Source organism: Macaca mulatta, chromosome 19 (genome assembly GCF_049350105.2).
Source record: "Macaca mulatta isolate MMU2019108-1 chromosome 19, T2T-MMU8v2.0, whole genome shotgun sequence".
Taxonomy (NCBI): domain Eukaryota; kingdom Metazoa; phylum Chordata; class Mammalia; order Primates; family Cercopithecidae; genus Macaca; species Macaca mulatta.
Genome location: NC_133424.1, coordinates 27314274 through 27331444, shown reverse-complemented (window position 1 = coordinate 27331444; position 17171 = coordinate 27314274).

Here is a 17171-nt window from a genome sequence, read left to right as displayed (position 1 = left end):
TCTTTGCTATCCTTATTTCTGTGTAATCTGAGAAGAGATATTTCGGATCCCTTTGAAGACTATAGGGACAAAGGAAATATCCTCCGATTACAAAGAGAAACAAGCTTACTGAGAAACTTCTTTGTGTTCTGTGAAATCAACTCACAGAGATACAGCTTTCCCCTCAAGAAGACTTTTGCTATGACAGTTCTTGTGGAATTGGCAAAGTGATATTTGGAAGCCCATAGAGGGCAAAGTGAAAAAGGAATCATCCTCAGATGGAATCTGGAAAGAAGCTTTCTGAGAAACTGTTGAGTGTTCTGTTAATATCATCTCCCAGATTTACATCTGTATTTCGTGGATCTCATTGCTAGCCTTATTTCTGTGGAATCTGAGAACAGATATTTCGGATCCCTTTGAAGACTATAGGGACAAGGGAAATATCCTGCGATAACAAAGAGAAAGAAGCTTTCTGAGAACGTCTTTGTGTTCTTTGAAATCATCTCACAGAGTTACAGCTTTCACCTCAAGAAACCTTTCGCTAAGACAGTTCTTGTGGAATTGGCAAAGTGATATTTGGAAGCCAATAGAGGGCTATGGTGAAAAAGGAAATATCCTCAGATGAAATCTGGAAAGAAGCTTTCTGAGAAACGGCTCCGTGATGTGTGACTTCCACTCACAAAGTGACATCTGTATTTCGTGGATCTCTTTGCTAGCCTTATTTCTGTGGAATCTGAGAAGAGATATTTCGGATCCCTTTGAAGACTATAGGGCCTAAGGAAATATCCCCCGATAAGAAAGAGAAAGAAGCTTTCTGAGAAACTTCTTTGTGTTCTGTGAAATCATCTCACAGAGTTACAGCTTTCCCCTCAAGAAGCCTTTCACTAAGACAGTTCTTGTGGAATTGGCAAAGTGATATTTGGAAGCCCATAGAGGGCTTTGGTGAAAAAGGAAATATCCTCAGATGAAATCTGGAAAGAAGCTTTCTGAGAAACTGCTTAGTGTTCTGTTAATTCATCTCACAGAGTTCCATCTGTATTTCGTGGATCTCTTTGCTAGCCTTATTTCTGTGGAATCTGAGAACAGATATTTCGGATCCCTTGGAAGACTATAGGGCCAAAGGAAATACCCTCCGAATACAAAGAGAAACAAGCTTACTGAGAAACTTCTTTGTGTTCTGTGAAATCAACTCACAGAGTTACAGCTTTACCCTCAAGAAGACTTTCGCTATGAGAGTTCTTGTGGAATTGGCAAAGTGATATTTGGAAGCCCATAGAGGGCTATGGTGAAAAAGGAAATAACCTCAAAGGAATCTGGAAAGAAGCTTTATGAGAAATTGCTGAGTGTTCTGTTAATTCATCTGACAGAGTTACATCTGTTATTCGTGGATCTCTTTGCTAGCCTTATTTCTGTGGAATCTGAGAACAGATATTTCGGATCCCTTTGAAGACTACAGGGCCAAAGGAAATATCCTCCGATAACAAAGAGAAAGAAGCTTTCTGAGAAACTTCTTTGTGTTCTGTGAAATCATCTCACAGAGTTACAGCTTTCCCCTCAAGAAGCCTTTCGCTAAGACAGTTCTTGTGGAATTGGCAAAGTGATATTTGGAAGCCCATAGAGGGCAAAGTGAAAAAGGAATCATCCTCAGATGAAATCTGGAAAGAAGTTTTCTGAGAAACTGCTCTGTGATGTGTGACTTCCTCTCACAGAGTTACATCTGTATTTCTGGATCTCTTTGCTTGCCTTATTTCTGTGGAATCTCAGAACAGATATTTCGGATCCCTTTGAAGACTATAGGGCCAAAGGAAAAATCCTCCGATAACAAAGAGAAAGAAGCTTTCTGAGAAACTTCTTTGTGTTCTGTGAAATCAACTCACAGAGATACAGCTTCCCCCTCAAGAAGCCTTTCGCTATGACAGTTCTTGTGGAATTGGCAAAGTGATATTTGGAAGCCCATAGAGGGCAAAGTGAAAAAGGAATTATCCTCAGATGGAATCTGGAAAGAAGCTTTCTGAGAAACTGTTGAGTGTTCTGTTAATTCATCGCCCAGATTTACATCTGTATTTCGTGGATCTCATTGCTAGCCTTATTTCTGTGGAATCTGAGAACAGATATTTCGGATCCCTTTGAAGACTATAGGGCCTAAGGATATATCCTTCGATAACAAAGAGAAAGAAGCTTTCTGAGAAACTTCTTTGTGTTCTGTGAAATCATCTCACAGAGTTACAGCTATCCCCTCAAGAAGCCTTTCGCTAAGACAGTTCTTGTGGAATTGGCAAAGTGATATTTGGAAGCCCATAGAGGGCTATGGTGAAAAAGGAAATATCCTCAGATGAAATCTGGAAAGAAGCTTTATGAGAAACTGCTGAGTGTTCTGTTAATTCATCTCACAGAGTTACGTCTGTATTTCTTGGATCTCTTTGCTATCCTTATTTCTGTGTAATCTGAGAACAGATATTTCGGATCCCTTTGAAGACTATAGGGCCAAAGGAAATATCCTCCGATTACAAAGAGAAAAAAGCTTACTGAGAAACTTCTTTGTGTTCTGTGAAATCAACTCACAGAGATACAGCTTTCCCCTCAAGAAGACTTTCGCTATGACAGTTCTTGTGGAATTGGCAAAGTGATATTTGGAAGCCCATAGAGTTCAAAGTGAAAAAGGAATCATCCTCAGATGGAATCTGGAAAGAAGCTTTCTGAGAAACTGTTGAGTGTTCTGTTAATATCATCTCCCAGATTTACAAATGTATTTCGTGGATCTCATTGCTAGCCTTATTTCTGTGGAATCTGAGAACAAATATTTCGGATCCCTTTGAAGACTATAGGGACAAGGGAAATATCCTGCGATAACAAAGAGAAAGAAGCTTTCTGAGAACGTCTTTGTGTTCTTTGAAATCATCTCACAGAGTTACAGCTTTCACCTCAAGAAAACTTTCGCTAAGACAGTTATTGTGGAATTGGCAAAGTGACATTTGGAAGCCCATAGAGGGCAATGGTGAAAAAGGAAATATCCTCAGATGAAATCTGGAAAGAAGCTTTCTGAGAAACGGCTCCGTGATGTGTGACTTCCACTCACAAAGTGACATCTGTATTTCGTGGATCTCTTTGCTAGCCTTATTTCTGTGGAATCTGAGAAGAGATATTTCGGATCCCTTTGAAGACTATAGGACCTAAGGAAATATCCCCCGATAAGAAAGAGAAAGAAGCTTTCTGAGAAACTTCTTTGTGTTCTGTGAAATCATCTCACAGAGTTACAGCTTTCCCCTCAAGAAGCCTTTCGCTAAGACAGTTCTTGTGGAATTGGCAAAGTGATATTTGGAAGCCCATAGAGGGCTTTGGTGAAAAAGGAAATATCCTCAGATGAAATCTGGAAAGAAGCTTTCTGAGAAACTGCTGAGTGTTCTGTTAATTCATCTCACAGAGTTACATCTGTATTTCGTGGATCTCTTTGCTAGCCTTATTTCTGTGGAATCTGAGAACAGATATTTCGGATCCCTTGGAAGACTATAGGGCCAAAGGAAATACCCTCCGATTACAGAGAGAAACAAGCTTACTGAGAAACTTCTTTGTGTTCTGTGAAATCAACTCACAGAGTTACAGCTTTACCCTCAAGAAGACTTTCGCTATGAGAGTTCTTGTGGAATTGGCAAAGTGATATTTGGAAGCCCATAGAGGGCTATGGTGAAAAAGGAAATATCCTCAGAAGGAATATGGAAAGAAGCTTTATGAGAAATTGCTGAGTGTTCTGTTAATTCATCTGACAGAGTTACATCTGTTATTCGTGGATCTCTTTGCTAGCCTTATTTCTGTGGAATCTGAGAACAGATATTTCGGATCCCTTTGAGGACTATAGGGCCAAAGGAAATATCCTCCGATAACAAAGAGAAAGAAGCTTTCTGAGAAACTTCTTTGTGTTCTGTGAAATCATCTCACAGAGTTACAGCTTTCCCCTCAAGAAGCCTTTCGCTAAGACAGTTCTTGTGGAATTGGCAAAGTGATATTTGGAAGCCCATTGAGGGCTATGGTGAAAAAGGAAATATCCTCAGATGAAATCTGGAAAGAAGTTTTCTGAGAAACTGCTCTGTGATGTGTGACTTCCTCTCACAGAGTTACATCTGTATTTCTGGATCTCTTTGCTTGCCTTATTTCTGTGGAATCTCAGAACAGATATTTCGGATCCCTTTGAAGACTATAGGGCCAAAGGAAAAATCCTCCGATAACAAAGAGAAAGAAGCTTTCTGAGAAACTTCTTTGTGTTCTGTGAAATCAACTTACAGAGATACAGCTTCCCCCTCAAGAAGACTTTCGCTATGACAGTTCTTGTGGAATTGGCAAAGTGATATTTGGAAGCCCCTAGAGGGCTATGGTGAAATAGGAAATATCCTCAGATGAAATCTGGAAAGAAGCTTTCTGAGAAACTGCTTAGTGTTCTGTTAATTCATCTCACAGAGTTCCATCCGTATTTCGTGGATCTCTTTGCTAGCCTTATTTCTGTGGAATCTGAGAACAGATATTTGGGATCCCTTTAAAGACTATAGGGCCAAAGGAAATATCCTCCGATATAAAAGAGGAAGAAGCCTTCTGAGAACTTCTTTGTATTCTGTGAAATCATCTCACAGAGTTACAGTTTTCACCTCAAGAAGCCTTTCGCTAAGACAGTTCTTTTGGAATTTGGAAAGTGATATTTGGAAAGCCATAGATTGCTACTGTGAAAAAGGAAATATACTCAGATGAAAACCGGAAAGAAGTTTTCTGAGAAACTGCTGAGTGTTCTGTTAATTCATCTCACAGAGTTACATCTTTATTTCGTGGATCTCTTTGCTAGCCTTATTTCTGTGGAATCTGAGAACAGATATTTCGGATCCCCTGAAGACTATATGGCCAAAGGAAATATACTCCAATAACAAAGAGAAAGAAGTTTTCTGAGAAACTTCTTTGAGTTCTGTGAAATCATCTCACAGAGTTACAGCTTTCCCTTCAAGAATTCTTTCGCTAAGACAGTTCTTGTGGAATTGGCAAAGTGATATTTGGAAGCCCATAGAGGGCTATGGTGAAAAAGCAAATATCCTCAGATGAAATCTGGACAGAAGCTTTCTGAGAAACTGCTCTGTGATGTGTCACTTCCACTCACAGAGTTACATCAGTATTTCGTGGATCTTTAGCTAGCCTTATTTCTGTGGAATCTGAGAACAGATATTTCGGATCCCTTAGAGGACTATAGGGCCAAAGTAAATATCCTCCGATAACAAAGAGAAAGAAGCTTTCTGAGAAACTTCTTGGTGTTCTGTGAAATCATCTCACAGGGTTACAGCTCTCCCCTCAAGAAGCCTTTCGCTAAGACAGTTCTTGTGGAATTGGCAAAGTGATATTTGGAAGCCCATAGAGGGCTACGGTGAAAAAGCAAATATCCTCAGATGAAATCTGGACAGAAGCTTTCTGAGAAACTGCTCTGTGATGTGTGACTCCCACTCGCAGAGTTACATCTGTATTTCGTGGATCTCTTTGCTATCCTTTTTTCTGTGGAGTCTGAGAACAGATATTTCGGATCCCTTTGAAGACTAAAGGGCCAAAGGAAATATCCTCCGATAACAAAGAGAAAGAAGCTTTCTGAGAAACTTCTTTGTGTTCTGTGAAATCATCGCACAGAGTTACAACTTTCCCCTCAAGAAGCCTTTCGCTATAACAGTTCTTGTGGAATTGGCAAAGTGATATTTGGAAGCCCATTGAGGGCTATGGTGAAAAAGGAAATATCCTCAGATGAAATCTGGAAAGAAGTTCTCTGTGAAACTGCTGAGTGCTCTGTTAATTCATCTCACGGAGTTATATCTGTATTTCGTGGATCACTTAGCTAGCCTTATTTCTGTGGATTCTGAGAACAGATATTTCGGATCCCTTTGAAGACAATAGGGCAAAAGAAAATATCCTCCGATAACAAGGAGAAAAAAGGTTTCTGAGAAACTTCTTTGTGTTCTGTGAAATCATCTCACAGAGTTACAGCTTTCCCCTCAAGAAGCCTTTCGCTAATACAGTTCTTGTGGAATTGGCAAAGTGATATTTGGAAGCCCATAGAGGGCTATGGTGAAAAAGGAAATATCCTCAGATGAAATCTGGAAAGAACCTTTCTGAGAAACTGCTGAGTGTTCTGTTAATTCATCTCACAGAATTCCATCTGTATTTCGTGGATCTGTTTGCTAGCCTTATTTCTGCGGAATCTGAGAACGGATATTTCGGATCCCTTTGAAGACTATAGGGCCAAAGGAAATATCCTCCGATAACAAAGAGAAAGAAGCTTACTGAGAACTTCTTTGTATTCTGTGAAATCATCTCACAGAGTTACAGCTTTCACCTCAAGAAGCCTTTCGCTAAGACAGTTCTTTTGGAATTTGCAAAGTGATATTTGGAAGCCCCTCGAGGGCTATGGTGAAAAAGGAAATATCCTCAGATGAAAACTGGAAAGAAGCTTTCTGAGAAACTGCTTAGTGTTCTGTTAATTCATCTCACGGAGTTACATCTGTATTTCGTGGATCTCTTGGCTCGCCTTATTTCTGTGGAATCTGAGAACAGATATTTCGGATCCCATTGAAGACTATAGGGCCAAAGGAAATATCCTCCGATAACAAAGAGAAAGAAGCTTTCCGAGAAACTTCTTTGTGTTCTTTGAAATCATCTCAAGAGTTACAGCTTTCCCTTCAAGAATCCTTTCGCTAAGACAGTTCTTGTGGAATTGGCAAAGTGATATTTGGAAGCCCTTAGAGGGCTATGCTGAAAAAGGAAATATCCTCAGATGAAATCTGGAAAGAAGCTTTCTGAGAAACTGCTTAGTGTTCTGTTAATTCATCTCACAGAGTTATATCTTTATTTCGTGAATCTCTGTGCTAGCCTTATTTCTGTGGAATCTCAGAACACATATTTCGGATCCCTTTTTAGACTATATGACCAAAGGAAATATCCTCCGATAACAAAGAGAAAGAATCTTTCTGAGAAACTTCTTTGTGTTCTGTGAAATCATCTCACAGAGTTACAGCTTTCACCTCAAGCAGCCTTTCGCTAAGACAGGTCTTGTGGAATTGGCAAAGTGATATTTGGAAGCCCATAGAGGGCTATGATGAAAAAGGAAATATCCTCAGATGAAATCTGGAAAGAAGTTTTCTGAGAAACTGCTCTGTGATGTGTGACTTCCTCTCACAGAGTTACATCTGTATTTCTGGATCTCTTTGCTTGCCTTATTTCTGTGGAATCTCAGAACAGATATTTCGGATCCCTTTGAAGACTATAGGGCCAAAGGAAAAATCCTCCGATAACAAAGAGAAAGAAGCTTTCTGAGAAACTTCTTTGTGTTCTGTGAAATCAACTCACAGAGATACAGCTTCCCCCTCAAGAAGACTTTCGCTATGACAGTTCTTGTGGAATTGGCAAAGTGATATTTGGAAGCCCATAGAGGGCAAAGTGAAAAAGGAATTATCCTCAGATGGAATCTGGAAAGAAGCTTTCTGAGAAACTGTTGAGTGTTCTGTTAATTCATCTCCCAGATTTACATCTGTATTTCGTGGATCTCATTGCTAGCCTTATTTCTGTGGAATCTGAGAACAGATATTTGGGATCCCTTTGAAGACTATAGGGACAAGGGAAATATCCTGCGATAACAAAGAGAAAGAAGCTTTCTGAGAACGTCTTTGTGTTCTTTGAAATCATCTCACAGAGTTACAGCATTCCCCTCAAGAAGCCTTTCGCTAAGACAGTTCTTGTGGAATTGGCAAAGTGATATTTGGAAGCCCCTAGAGGACTATGGTGAAAAGGAAATATCGTCAGATGAAGTCTGGAAAGAAGGTTTCTGATAAACTGCTAAGTGATGTGTGACTTGCACTCACAGAGTTACATCTGTATTTCGTGGATCTCTTTGCTAGCCTTATTTCTGTGGAATCTGAGAACAGATATTTCGGATCCCTTTTAGGAATATAGGGACAAGGGAAATATCCTGTGATAACAAAAAGAAAGAAGCTTTCTGAGAACGTCTTTGTGTTCTTTGAAATCATCTCACAGAGTTACAGCTTTCACCTCAAGAAACCTTTCGCTAAGACAGTTCTTGTGGAATTGGCAAAGTGATATTTGGAAGCCCATAGAGGGCTATGGTGAAAAAGGATATATCCTCAGATGAAATCTGGAAAGAAGCTTTCTGAGAAACTGCTCCGTGATGTGTGACTTCCACTCACAAAGTGACATCGTTATTTCGTGGATCTCTTTGCTAGCCTTATTTCTGTGGAATCTGAGAACAGATATTTCGGATCCCTTTGAACACTATAGGGACAAAGGAAATATCCTCCGATAAGAAAGAGAAAGAAGCTTTCTGAGAAACTTCTTTGTGTTCTGTGAAATCATCTCACAGAGTTACAGCTTTCCCCTCAAGAAGCCTTTCGCTAAGACAGGTCTTGTGGAATTGGAAAAGTGATATTTGGAAGCCCATAGAGGGCTATGTTGAAAAAGGAAATATCCTCAGATGAAATCTGGAAAGAAGTTTTCTGAGAAACTGCTCTGTGATGTGTGACTTCCACTCACAGAGTTACATCTGTATTTCTGGATCTCTTTGCTTGCCTTATTTCTGTAGAATCGGAGAACAGATATTTCGGATCCCTTTGAAGACTATAGGGCCAAAGGAAATGTCCACCGATAACAAGGAGAAAGAAGCTTTTTGAGAAACTTCTTGGTGTTCTCTGAAATCATCTCACAGAGTTAAAGCTTTCCCCTCAAGAAGCCTTTCGCTATATCAGTTCTTGTGGAATTGGCAAAGTGATATTTGGAAGCCCATACAGGGCTAAGGTGAAAACGGAAATATCCTCAGATGAAATCTGTAAAGAAGCTTTCTGAGAAACTGCTGAGTGCTCTGTTAATTCATCTCACGGAGTTATATCTGTATTTCGTGGATCACTTAGCTAGCCTTATTTCTGTGGATTCTGAGAACAGATATTTCGGATCCCTTTGAAGACAATAGGGCAAAAGAAAATATCCTCCGATAACAAGGAGAAAGAAGGTTTCTGAGAAACTTCTTTGTGTTCTGTGAAATCATCTCACAGAGTTACAGCTTTCCCCTCAAGAAGCCTTTCGCTAATACAGTTCTTGTGGAATTGGCAAAGTGATATTTGGAAGCCCATAGAGGGCTATGGTGAAAAAGGAAATATCCTCAGATGAAATCTGGAAAGAAGCTTTCTGAGAATCTGCTCCGTGATGTGTGACTTCCACTCACAGAGTGACATCTGTATTTCGTGGATCTCGTTGCTAGCCTTATTTCTGTGGAATCTGAGAACAGATATTTCGGATCCCTTTGAGGACTATAGGGCCAAAGGAAATATCCTCCGATAACAAAGAGAAAGAAGCTTTCTGAGAAACTTCCTTGTGTTCTGTGAAATCATCTCACAGAGTTACACCTTTCCCCTCAAGAAGCCTTTCGCTAAAACAGGTCTTGTGGAATTGGCAAAGTGATATTTGGAAGCCCATGGAGGGGTATGGTGTAAAGGAAATATCCTCAGAAGGAATCTGGAAAGAAGCTTTATGAGAAATTGCTGAGTGTTCTGTTAATTCATCTCACAGAGTTACATCTGTTATTCGTGGATCTCTTTGCTTGCCTTATTTCTGTGGAATCTCAGAACAGATATTTCGGATCCCTTTGAAGACTATAGGGCCAAAGGAAATATCCTCCGATAACAAGCAGAAAGAAGCTTTCTGAGAAACTTCTTTGTGTTCTGTGAAATCATCTCACAGAGTTACAGCTTTCCCCTCAAGAAGCCTTTCGCTAAGATAGGTCTTGTGGAATTGGCAAAGTGATATTTGGAAGCCCATAGAGGGCTATGGTGAAAAAGGAAATATCCTCAGAAGTAATCTGGAAAGAAGCTTTATGAGAAATTGCTGAGTGTTCTGTTAATTCATCTCACAGAGTTACATCTGTTATTCGTGGATCTCTTTGCTTGCCTTATTTCTGTGGAATCTTAGAACAGATATTTCGGATCCCTTTGAAGACTATAGGGCCAAAGGAAATATCCTCCGATAACAAGCAGAAAGAAGCTTTCTGAGAAACTTCTTTGTGTTCTGTGAAATCATCTCACAGAGTTACAGCTTTCCCCTCAAGAAGCCTTTCGCTAAGACAGGTCTTGTGGAATTGGCAAAGTGATATTTGGAAGCCCATAGAGGGCTATGGTGAAAAAGGAAATATCCTCAGATGAAATCTGGAAAGAAGTTTTCTGAGAAACTGCTCTGTGATGTGTGACTTCCACTCACAGAGTTACATCTGTATTTCTGGATCTCTTTTCTAGCCTTATTTCTGTGGAATCGGAGAACAGATATTCCGGATCCCTTTGAAGACTATAGGGCCAAAGGAAATGTCCACCGATAACAAGGAGAAAGAAGCTTTTTGAGAAACTTCTTTGTGTTTTCTGAAATCATCTCAAAGAGTTAAAGCTATCCCCTCAAGAAGCCTTTCGCTATAACAGTTCTTGTGGAATTGGCAAAGTGATATTTGGAAGCCCATAGAGGGCTAAGGTGAAAACGGAAATATCCTCAGATGAAATCTGTAAAGAAGCTTTCTGAGAATCTGCTCCGTGATGTGTGACTTCCACTCATACAGCGACATCTGTATTTCGTGGATCTCTTTGCTAGCCTTATTTCTGTGGAATCTGAGAACAGATATTTCGGATCCCTTTGAAGACTGTAGGGCCTAAGGAAATATCCTTCGATAACAAAGAGAAAGAAGCTTTCTGAGAAACTTCTTTGTGTTCTGTGAAATCATCTCAGAGAGTTACAGATTTCCCCTCAAGAAGCCTTTCGCTAAGACAGTTCTTGTGGAATTGGCAAAGTTATATTTGGAAGAACATAGAGGGCTATGGTGAAAAAGGAAATATCCTCAGATGAAATCTGGAAGAAGCTTTATGAGAAACTGCTTAGTGTTCTGTTAATTCATCTCACAGAGTTACATCTGTATTTCGTGGATCTCTTTGCTATCCTTATTTCTGTGTAATCTTAGAACAGATATTTCGGATCCCTTTGAAGACTACGGGGCCAAAGGAATTATCCTCCGATTACAAAGAGAAACAAGCTTACTGAGAAACTTCTTTGTGTTCTGTGAAATCAACTCACAGAGATACAGCTTTCCTCTCAAGAAGACTTTCGCTATGACAGTTCTTGTGGAATTGGCAAAGTGATATTTGGAAGCCCATAGAGGGCAAAGGTGAAAAAGGAATTATCCTCAGATGAAATCTGGAAAGAAGCTTTCTGAGAAACTGGTGTGTGTTCTGTTAATTCATCTCACAGTGTTACATCTGTATTTCGTGTATCTCATTGCTAGCCTTATTTCTGTGGACTCTAAGAACAGATATTTCGGATCCCTTTGAAGACTATAGGGCCAAAGGAAATATCCTCCGATAACAAAGAGAAAGAAGCTTTCTGAGAACGTCTTTGTGTTCTTTGAAATCATCTCACAGAGTTACAGCTTTCACCTCAAGAAACCTTTCGCTAAGACAGTTCTTGTGGAATTGGCAAAGTGATATTTGGAACCCCTAGAGGGGTATCATGAAAACGGAAATATCCTCAGATGAAATCTGGAAAGAAGCTTTCTGAGAAACTGCTCTGTGATGTGTGCCATCCACTGACAGAGTTACAACGGTATTTCGTGGATATCTTTGCTAGCCTTATTTCTGTGGAATCTGAGAACAGATATTTCGGATCCCTTTGAAGACTATAGGGACAAGGGAAATATCCTCCGATAACAAAGATAAAGAAGCTTTCTGAGAAACTTCTTTGTGTTCCGTAAAATAATCTCACAGAGTTACAGCTCTCCCCTCAAGAAGCCTTTCGCTAAGACAGTTCTTGTGGAATTGGCAAAGTGATATTTGGAACCCCTAGAGGGCGATCATGAAAACGGAAATATCCTCAGATGAAATCTGCTAAGAAGCTTTCTAAGAATCTGGTCTGTGATGTGTGACATCCACCGACAGAGTTACGACGGTATTTCGTGGATCTATTTGCTAGCCTTATTTCTGTGGAATCTGAGAACAGATATTTCGGATCCCTTTGAAGACTATAGGGACAAGGGAATTATCCTCCGATAATAAAGAGAAAGAAGCTTTCTGAGAAACTTCTTTGTGTTCTGTGAAATCATCTCAAAGAGTTACAACTTTCCCCTCAAGAAGCCTTTCGTTAAGAAAGTTCTTGTGGAATTGGCAAAGTGATATTTGGAAGCCCATAGAGGGCTATGGTGAAAAAGCAAATATCCTCAGATGAAATCTGGACAGAAGCTTTCTGAGAAAATGCTCTGTGATGTGTCTCTTCCACTCACAGAGTTACATCTGTATTTCGTGGATCTCTTTGCTAGACTTATTTCTGAGGAATCCGTGAACAGATATTTCGGATCCCTTTGAAGACTATAGGGCCAAAGGAAATATCCTCCGATAACAAAGAGAATGAAGCATTCTGAGAAACTTCTTTGTGTTTTGTGAAATCATCTTACAGAGTTACAGCTTTCCCCTCAAGAAGTCTTTCGTTAAGACAGTTCTTGTGGAATTGGCAAAGTGATATTTGAAAGCCCATAGAGGGCTAGGGTGGAAAAGGAAATATCCTCAGATGAAATCTGGAAAGAAGCTTTCTGAGAAACTGCTGAGTGTTCTTTTAATTCATCTCACAGAGTTACATCTGTGTTTCGTGGATCTCTTTGCTGGCCTTATTTCTGTGGAATCTGAGAACAGATATTTCGGATCCCTTTGAAGACTATAGGGCCAAATGAAATATCCTCCCATAACAAAGAGAAAGAAGCTTTCTGAGAAACTTCTTTGTGTTCTGTGAAATCATCTCACAGAGTTACAGCTTTCACCTCAAGAAACCTTTCGCTAAGACAGTTCTTGTGGAATTGGAAAAGTGATATTTGGAAGCCCATAGAGGACTATGGTGAAAAAGGAAGTATAGTCAGATGAACACTGGAAAGAAGCTTTCTGAGAAACTGCTGAGTGTTCTGTTAATTCCTCTCACAGAGTTACATCTGTATTTCGTGGATCTCTTTGCTAGCCTTATTTCTGTGGAATCTGAGAACATATATTTCGGATCCCTTTGAAGACTATAGGGACAAGGGAAATATCCTCCGATAACAAAGAGAAAGAAGCTTTCTGAGAACGTCTTTGTGTTCTGTGAAATCATCTCACAGAATTACAGCTTTCACCTCAAGCAACCTTTCGCTAAGACAGTTCTTGTGGAATTGGCAAAGTGATATTTGGAACCCCTAGAGGGCTATCATGAAAACGGAAATATCCTAAGATGAAATCTGCTAAGAAGCTTTCTAAGAATCTGGTCTGTGATGTGTGACATCCACCGACAGAGTTACAACGGTATTTCGTGGATCTATTTGCTATCCTTATTTCTGTGGAATCTGAGAACAGATATTTCGGATCCCTTTGAAGACTATAGGGACAAGGGAATTATCCACCGATAATAAAGAGAAAGAAGCTTTCTGAGAAACTTCTTTGTGTTCTGTGAAATCATCTCAAAGAGTTACAGCTTTCCCCTCAAGAAGCCTTTCGTTAAGACAGTTCTTGTGGAATTGGCAAAGTGATATTTGGAAGCCCATAGAGGGCTATGGTGAAAAAGGAAATATCCTCAGATGAAATCTGGAAAGAAGCTTTCTGAGAAAATGCTCTGTGATGTGTCTCTTCCACTCACAGAGTTACATCTGTATTTCGTGGATCTCTTTGCTAGCCTTATTTCTGAGGAATCCGAGAACAGATATTTCGGATCCCTTTGAAGACTATAGGGCCAAAGGAAATATCCTCCGATAACAAAGAGAATGAAGCATTCTGAGAAACTTCTTTGTGTTTTGTGAAATCATCTTACAGAGTTACAGCTTTCCCCTCAAGAAGTCTTTCGTTAAGACAGTTCTTGTGGAATTGGCAAAGTGATATTTGAAAGCCCATAGAGGGCTAGGGTGGAAAAGCAAATATCCTCAGATGAAATCTGGAAAGAAGCTTTCTGAGAAACTGCTGAGTGTTCTTTTAATTCATCTCACAGAGTTACATCTGTGTTTCGTGGATCTCTTTGCTGGCCTTATTTCTGTGGAATCTGAGAACAGATATTTCGGATCCCTTTGAAGACTATAGGGCCAAATGAAATATCCTCCCATAACAAAGAGAAAGAAGCTTTCTGAGAAACTTCTTTGTGTTCTGTGAAATCATCTCACAGAGTTACCGCTTTCAACTCAAGAAGCCTTTCGCTAAGACAGTTCTTGTGGAATTGGAAAAGTGATATTTGGAAGCCCATAGAGGGTTATGGTGAAAAAGGAAATATCCTCAGGTGTAATCTGGAAAGAAGCTTTCTAAGAAACTGGTCTTTGATGTGTGACATCCACTGACAGAGTTACAACGGTATTTCGTGGATCTCTTTGCTAGCCTTATTTCTGTGGAATCTGAGAACAGATATTTCGGATCCCACTGAAGACTATAGGGACAAGGGAAATATCCTCCGATAATAAAGAGAAAGAAGCTTTCTGAGAAACTTCTTTGTGTTCTGTGTAATCATCTCACAGAGTTAAAGCTTTCCCCTCAAGAAGCCTTTCATTAAGACAGTTCTTGTGGAATTGGCAAAGTGATATTTGGAAGCCCATAGAGGGCTATGGTGAAAAAGCAAATATCCTCAGATGAAATCTGGACAGGAGCTTTCTGAGAAACTGCGCTGTGATGTGTCACTTCCACTCACAGAGTTACATCTGTATTTCGTGGATCTCTTTGCTATCCTTATGTCTGTGGAATCTGAGAACAGATATTTCGGATCCCTTTGAAGACTATAGGGCCAAAGGAAATATCCTCCGATAACAAAGAGAATGAAGCATTCTGAGAAACTTCTTCGTGTTTTGTGAAATCATCTTACAGAGTTACAGCTTTCCCCTCAAGAAGCCTTTCGTTAAGACAGTTCTTGTGGAATTGGCAAAGTGATATTTGGAAGCCCATAGAGGGCTAGGGTGAAAAAGGAAATATACTCAGATGAAATCTGGAAAGAAGCTTTCTGAGAAACTGCTGAGTGTTCTTTTAATTCATCTCACCGAGGTACATCTGTGTTTCATGGATCTCTTTGCTGGCCTTATTTCTGTGGAATCTGAGAACAGATATTTCGGATCCCTTTGAAGACTATAGGGCCAAAGGTAATATCCTCCGATAACAAAGAGAAAGAAGCTTTCTGAGAAACTTCTTTGTGTTCTGTGAAATCATCTCACAGAGTTACAGCTTTCCCCAAGAAGCCTTTCGCTAAGACAGTTCTTGTGGAATTGGCAAAGTGATATTTGGAAGCCCATAGAGGGCTATGGTGAAAAAGGAAATATCCTCAGATGAAGTCTGGAAAGAAGCTTATGAGAAACTGCTTAGTGTACTTAAATTCGTCTCACAGAGTTCCATCTGTATTTCGTGGATATCTTTGCTAGCCTTATTTCTGTGAAATCTGAGAACAGATATTTCGGATCCCTTTGAAGACTATAGGGACAAAGGAAATATCCTCCGATAACAAAGAGAAAGAAGCTTTCTGAGAAACTTCTTTGTGTTCTGTGAAATCATCTCACAGAGTCACAGCTTTCCCCTCAAGAAGCCTTTCGCTAAGACAGGTCTTCTGGAATTGGCAAAGTGATATTTGGAAGCCCATAGAGGGCTATGGTGAAAAAGGAATTATCCTCAGATGAAATCTGGAAAGAAGTTTTCTGAGAAACTGCTCTGTGATGTGTGACTTCCACTCACAGAGTTACATCTGTATTTCTGGATCTCTTTGCTTGCCTTATTTCTGTGGAATCGGAGAACAGATATTTCGGATCCCTTTGAAGACTATAGGGCCAAAGGAAATGTCCACCGATAACAAGGAGAAAGAAGCTTTTTGAGAAACTTCTTTGTGTTCTCTGAAATCATCTCAAAGAGTTAAAGCTTTCCCCTCAAGAAGCCTTTCGCTATAACAGTTCTTGTGGAATTGGCAAAGTGATATTTGGAAGCCCATAGAGGGCTAAGGTGAAAACGGAAATATCCTCAGATGAAATCTGGAAAGAAGCTTTTTGAGAAACTGCTGAGTGCTCTGTTAATTCATCTCACAGAGTTATATCTGTATTTCGTGGATCACTTAGCTAGCCTTATTTCTGTGGATTCTGAGAACAGATATTTCGGATCACTTTGAAAACAATATGGCAAAAGAAAATATCCTCCGATAACAAAGAGAAAGAAGGTTTCTGAGAAACTTCTTTGTGTTCTGTGAAATCATCTCACAGAGTTAAAGCTTTCCCCTCAAGAAGCCTTTCGCTAAGACAGTTCTTGTGGAATTGGCAAAGTGATATTTGGAAGCCCATAGAGGGCTATGGTGAAAAATGAAATACCCTCAGATGAAATCTGTAAAGAAGCTTTCTGAGAATCTGCTCCGTGATGTGTGACTTCCACTCATACAGTGACATCTGTATTTCGTGGATCTCTTTGCTAGCCTTATTTCTGTGGAATCTGAGAACAGATATTTCGGATCCCTTTGAAGACTGTAGGGCCTAAGGAAATATCCTTCGATAACAAAGAGAAAGAAGCTTTCTGAGAAACTTCTTTGTGTTCTGTGAAATCATCTCACAGAGTTACAGATTTCCCCTCAAGAAGCCTTTCGCTAAGACAGTTCTTGTGGAATTGGCAAAGTGATATTTGGAAGCCCATAGAGGGCTATGGTGAAAAAGGAAATATCCTCAGATGAAATCTGGAAGAAGCTTTATGAGAAACTGCTTAGTGTTCTGTTAATTCATCTCACAGAGTTACATCTGTATTTCGTGGATCTCTTTGCTATCCTTATTTCTGTGTAATCTTAGAACAGATATTTCGGATTCCTTTGAAGACTATAGGGCCAAAGGAATTATCCTCCGATTACAAAGAGAAACAAGCTTGCTGAGAAACTTCTTTGTGTTCTGTGAAATCAACTCACAGAGATACAGCTTTCCCCTCAAGAAGACTTTCGCTATGACAGTTCTTGTGGAATTGGCAAAGTGATATTTGGAAGCCCATAGAGGGCAGTGGTGAAAAAGGAATTATCCTCAGATGGAATCTGAAAAGAAGCTTTCTGAGAAACTGGTGAGTGTTCTGTTAATTCATCTCACAGAGTTACATCTGTATTTCGTGGATCTCCTTGCTAGCCTTATTTCTGTGGAATCTGAGAACAGATATTTCGGATCCCTT